General features: G+C 36.2%; 1 long non-coding RNA gene across 3 annotated transcripts; it reads right to left on the bottom strand.

Moving 5' to 3' along the window:
- Nucleotides 1–2,548: 2,548 nt before the first annotated feature.
- On the bottom strand, nt 2,549–4,840 carry LOC112085233. 3 transcript variants are annotated; one of them, XR_002898786.1, is made up of 5 exons: nt 4,295–4,840; nt 3,963–4,237; nt 3,791–3,872; nt 3,445–3,673; nt 2,549–3,355 (listed from the first exon to the last, which is right to left on the bottom strand). It is a non-coding gene; the product is annotated as an uncharacterized LOC112085233 (long non-coding RNA). The 3 variants fall into 3 exon arrangements; XR_002898785.1 differs by having other exon boundaries at nt 3,963–4,137; XR_002898784.1 differs by having other exon boundaries at nt 3,963–4,840.
- Nucleotides 4,841–5,665: the final 825 nt, after the last annotated feature.

Genomic DNA, 5,665 nt, shown 5'->3' with positions numbered 1-5,665 from the left:
TATCAAGCTAAATGTACATGAACAACTTCATTTGTGACATATTCAATGGATTTCATTTGATTATATAGTATCAAATCTTTATATCTAATGTATACTGATGAACTTTAAAAAATCAGAACTTCTCCCTCCTTTTTATAATTGATTCGAAAGTTAAATATTAGGTTATTTGTTGACCAAAACAATATATATATATATATATATATATTTTTTTTTTTTTTTTTGCCAAATAATATATATGGGAGTTTTTTTGTGCCAAATGATATAAAGATTTGATACTATGTTAGTCTAATCCATTGGATATTGAATATGTCATAAAACATGAACATAATCAATTCAAACTCATTTGTGTACGGTTTCCCTTGATATGCCAGCTTTGCAACCAACTCAACAACAACAAAAACTTAACCAATCGGTTTTCAGTGTAAAATCATATTTTTAATGTTGGTCTAAAACAATTTTTAAAAAAAAAAAAAATTAGGAAGGGTTTGGGCCTGGGCCGCCGTCATCCCCCGAAGCCCGGGAACAGTCTTTGCTAATACTTGGGGACGTAGCGGACCACATGAGACCAACCCCTGCACTAGGAATAGGAGTCACTGAAAGCACTAGGTTTCGCCGGATAAGAAAAGTAACTATGAAATAAGAAAGAGACTAACAAGAAGACATATTATATACACTTCAAAAATCAAAATATAGAAAACTCAAATAAAAAATAATACAGAGACATATAGTATGGGTGTGTTAAAGTCCAAACAAAATAGAGAACAATTTTCGCGCGACGACCTAAAAGGAATACATTATTTAAACTTACAAGTTCAAGAACTTTGCCAATTCGTCAAATAGAAAAAACAATCAAATTAGAAATCAGTCCAAAGATTCCTTACAGAAGTAGGAAAGGAGAAGAATAAGAAGGAGAAGAAAGTTCTCTGGGAAAGGGAAGTAAAAAAAAATAGACGAGAATGGAGTACAGCAAAAAAAAAGATATAAACAAGTGATGTCGTTTAATAAAAGAGCCATCTACGGTAAACTAATTACCCCGTTTCAAATTACACTAAGAACAATTACCAAAAAAATGGACATCAATCCGAACTTCAATGAAGACACAATACAAGCCCTCTAATTAGAAACTAAGAAAAATTTAACCAACTTTTCATCACGATTAAAAACTCAAACCTATTGAAGTTGAAGTTAACTCACCAAATCTAACATATAACAAACAATACAATCAATATAAACAAAATGACAAACAACCAACAAATAACGGTCCTTCTCATATCAAACTCAGACCCTCTAACACGAACCTACATCAAACCATCCATCTTACTATTATCCGCTCACGAATCAGAGGTGGATCCAAAAAAAATTTACTGGGTGAAGAAATAGCAAAATAAAAAATATTAAATGTTTTTATAATTACATAATTATACTATAATTTTGAGATAAGAAATAAAGAAACATAGTAGAAAAAATTAGGAAGTATATGTTTTAAATAGAAATTAAGTTTTTTAAAATGCAAAATTAAGAGAACATAATTGGGGTTTAGGATTTTTTATATGCACATTTTTTATATTTTAGTCTAGAAGAAATGCAAAGATTACACAGATTATCAACATAAATTAAAAATTTTAATAATTTCATATAACTTTCCCAAAATTTTCATTTTAAAATATTGGTCAAATTCTACAAATTTATACTATCAAAATGAACAATTTATAAGTTGTACCAAAACAAACTTATATAAATAAAATATTGTTAACCAATAACAGAAAAGTAATCCAACCAAAGCATTATATCTATACAACACTATGAAAAAATAAACTTGGTATCTATCAAACAATAAATATTTAATGAAAAAAAAAACATAAATATTAATTTATAAAGCAAAAATTAAACAAATCTGCGCGTAGCGCAGACAATCTATGTCATAAAACATGAACATAATCAATTCAAACTCATTTGTATACGATTTCCCCTTGATATGCCAGCTTTGCAATCAAGTCAACAATAACAAAAACTTAACCAGTCGGTTTTTAGTATAAAATTATATTTTAATGTTGGTCTAAAACAATTTTTTTTTTAAATTAGGAGGGGGTTTTGGGCCTGGGCCGTAATCCCCCCTGAAGCCCGGGAACAGTCTTTGCTAATACCTGATGGCATAGCGTAAAATATCCTTCCTACCAGAAATCGAACTAAGAGCACATGAGATCAACTCCTACACTTAAGCAAGAGCACATGAGATCAACTCCTACACTTAAGCAATAGCCCACTTCATCCAGTAGTTAAAAAAACTTGGTCAAAACAAAGTCAGAGATTAAAGAGATTAGTTACAAAAGTTGAAAGTTTATTTTATTATCCAATAGTCAGTAACATTTTGGTTGAAAATTGTGAATCTTTGATTTTGTAGGTATTTCTCTTGTTTATTTGTTGACCAAAATTATATATATACATATATATATGTGAAAGCTTTTTTGCCAAATATTATCTTATTATATAAAGGTGTACACGCTCAACATGAACGTGATACATATGATAATTATAACTCATTAGATCGTGATATAAATCATTGTTAATATAGATCGTGATTATCATAATATAAACTTTTCTATTTTTACTTATTTACTTCAAACGAGGAAAAAATGAATTCACCACGTCCAAAAGCAAAAACTCTGCTACTCTTGCAAAGATTGAAGCTTTCCTCCAAGCAAGACTGAAGACTGAAGTTTAAAAACCTCTTCCTTTTTGGAAAGTGCATCGGCGCCTTTCTTTTCGACCATGACTTCTCAAAATTCTAGCTTTTTGATAAGTTCCAGCCTCCTACTTGCTCTTCTCAGTTCCTGAACTTCGAAGATGGAAAATACTAACAAAAACTTTACCATCAACTCCCACGAGGAAGAGGAAGATGACACCATAGATCTACCTCATGTTGATAACTCCCAACTCATTGCCAGGTTCAGTAGGAGCCTTGTGGCTCGCATGTTCAACCAGAACATAAGAAGCACTGAAGCCTTTATCGCCTTCATGCCAAGACCGAACATTTGGGATGTTGAAGGAAGGGTTCATGGTATCGATCTGGACAACTCTCGATTTCAGTTTGATTTTGATTCTGAAGCAGATCTCCAGAAGGTCTTAAACAAGAGACCCTGCCATTTCAACAAACGGTCTTTCTCGTTGGAAAGATGGATTCTGGATAAGAGAGTCTTTCCCAAGTAAGATGATCTTCTGTATAAGAGTCTCAGGTATTCCAACTCATTTCTGGATGGAGGAAAAATTCCGAACTATTAGAAGAGTTCTGTGGGATGTTAAAGCTATCAATGCTAGAGCTGCTAGAGTCCAGGTTTCTCTAAACGCAGATGAACCCCTAAAATTCACAGCAAGAGCTCTCTTACAATCGGGAGAAGTGGTAAAGGTTGAGCTGAAGTACGAGAAATTAGATCGCTGGTGCCTTACCTGCTGGCACATTTCTCATGACGAGAGGACCTGTCCCCTGTTAACTGAAGACCAGCGAAGAGCTAAGATGCTAGAAAGAGAAGCTGAGAGGGCTTTAGCTCAAGCAGCAAGAGATTATCAAAACATGGATCGAGATATCATCCATCTTCAGAGACAAGCAGGCCAGATTTCAGCCCCTGTTCGTGAATGGAAGACTTTCACTACATTCCAGGATGAAAATAGACAAAACCTGAATCAAATAAAAGAGGGAAAAGGTGACCCTTATAGAGAAAAAAATGAAAACAGATTCTCGGAAGATAGAAGATCTGACAGCGTCTAGAATAGAATTGAGCAGAATAAAGATTACCGCTCAGAAGCTCGCTGGTATGAACAACACGCTCATCTGGATGATGAAAACCATCCACGACAAAGGATACAGTCACACCACCCTGAAAATGTCTACAGTAAGCGTCGGTACAAAGAATCTTTCGCTGCTAGCAAAAGAAAAACGGAGAAAAATAAGGAGAAGGAGGTCATACCGAAAAGAGACTCCCGTTCTGATAAACAACCCCCCCTGCGAAACTCCTCCAATCCGCTAAGATCTCGTCTGACTCTCAACGGACTATCTCTGACCAACCTCGTCGTGATGCTGCAACAATCCTTTTTGAGAATATCTCACCCGAGCACCAGAGAAGCCACCCTTTCCGCCTTACCCTACTTAGCAAGAACGATATGATGGATAAGAAGAATGATATGGAGATAGGGAAGTCTTTAGAGGCAGGAAGCTCCGTGAAGAAGACCCTAAACTTTGAACCTGCAAAGATCAACAATCAGAATCCACAAAGCCAGGGCCAGATTGAGAAATCCATACCTTCAAAGCCGCTAAGTACCAAAAGCTGGTATGAACAAACACTTGAAGAAGAGGAAGAAGGAGAAAATCCTGAGGAAACCGTGGATCTAATGGTTGAAGATCATGACCCAATACTATTGATTGAGGAAGAAGCTGATGGGAGAGATGCTGTGGATTCTGGGTTCATATAAATTTTGAAAATTGCTGCAGAAGAATATATGGAAGAGGATGAGATGGTCGAGACCGAGACTATGGGAACAAAAGAGACAATTGATGGTATTGCTGAGGAAGATGAGTGGCTTAACAACCCTGAGCTCTATGAGGATGGAGAATTAGAAGTTTTAATTGCTCAAGGATGATGATCTGCTGGGAGAGGATTTTGTGCAGGAAGAATTGCAGAATGTTGACTCTGGGCATGCGATTCCCATGGAAGAAGATGTAATCTCTGATGAAAATATTGATACCGAGATTTCCACTGAAGCTGGAAAAGGAGGGAAGACTCCGGCGAAGAAGAAACAGGTGCCTTGATCTCCGGCGGCCATGGGGATTTCCCTGAAGAAGAGAAGTTTCGTCAAAGGTCGTTCATCGCCAAAAGCCAAAAGGAAAAGGGAAGAGTGCTGGAATCGGGATCTGGGCCTGGGCCTGGGCTGTACGAAGAAAAGGCTTCAAACCCCAAGGAGGAGAAACAGTCAAAGGCCCAAAAACACAAAATTTCTTCAACTTCTGGTTAGGGAAGTGCCCAGAAACCAGCTAACCGCCAGAAATGAACATCATTGGATGGAATTGTCAAGGGGCGGGAGCTGACTTGACAAAAAAACATTTAGAAGAACTTCATTATTGTTTTTTTTCTCGTTTTTAATTTTTATCGAAAACTAAAAACAATCGCTCTTTTCTTCAAGATATGCAAGTGTATTTTCGCCTTGACCATGTTTGTACCGTTGAACCGAGAGGTCGAAGCGACGGTTTAGTCTTTTTATTTGGATGAACCTACAGTTTTTATTATTTATTCAGATGAGCATTTGATTGATGTAGAAACTACTCACGAACACAAAATCTTTATGAGTTTCGTCTACGGAGATCCAGTTGTAAAAAACCGAGAACGTGTCTAGGAGCGTTTCACTCGGATGAGCCTCTCAAGAAAAGATTCCTGGTTTATGATAGAGGACTTCAATGATACTACGAAAAACCATGAAAAACAGGGAGGGAGAAGGAGATCAAAATTTTCATTGATACCCTTTCGAACTATGTTAGATAATTGTGGTATGCTAGAGTTCCCGTATAAGAGAAACTCATTCTCATGTGTTGGAAAAATGTGTTCGGGTAAAGTTAAGTGCCGCATAGATAGAGCTCTTGGGAATGAAGAAGGACAATCCATATTTTCCCACACTTCAG

This window comes from Eutrema salsugineum, unplaced genomic scaffold (assembly GCF_000478725.1).
Source record: "Eutrema salsugineum unplaced genomic scaffold, Eutsalg1_0 scaffold_3, whole genome shotgun sequence".
NCBI lineage: Eukaryota > Viridiplantae > Streptophyta > Magnoliopsida > Brassicales > Brassicaceae > Eutrema > Eutrema salsugineum.
The sequence above is the reverse complement of the archived record's forward strand: the minus strand, read 5'-3'. Positions and strand labels throughout refer to the sequence as shown.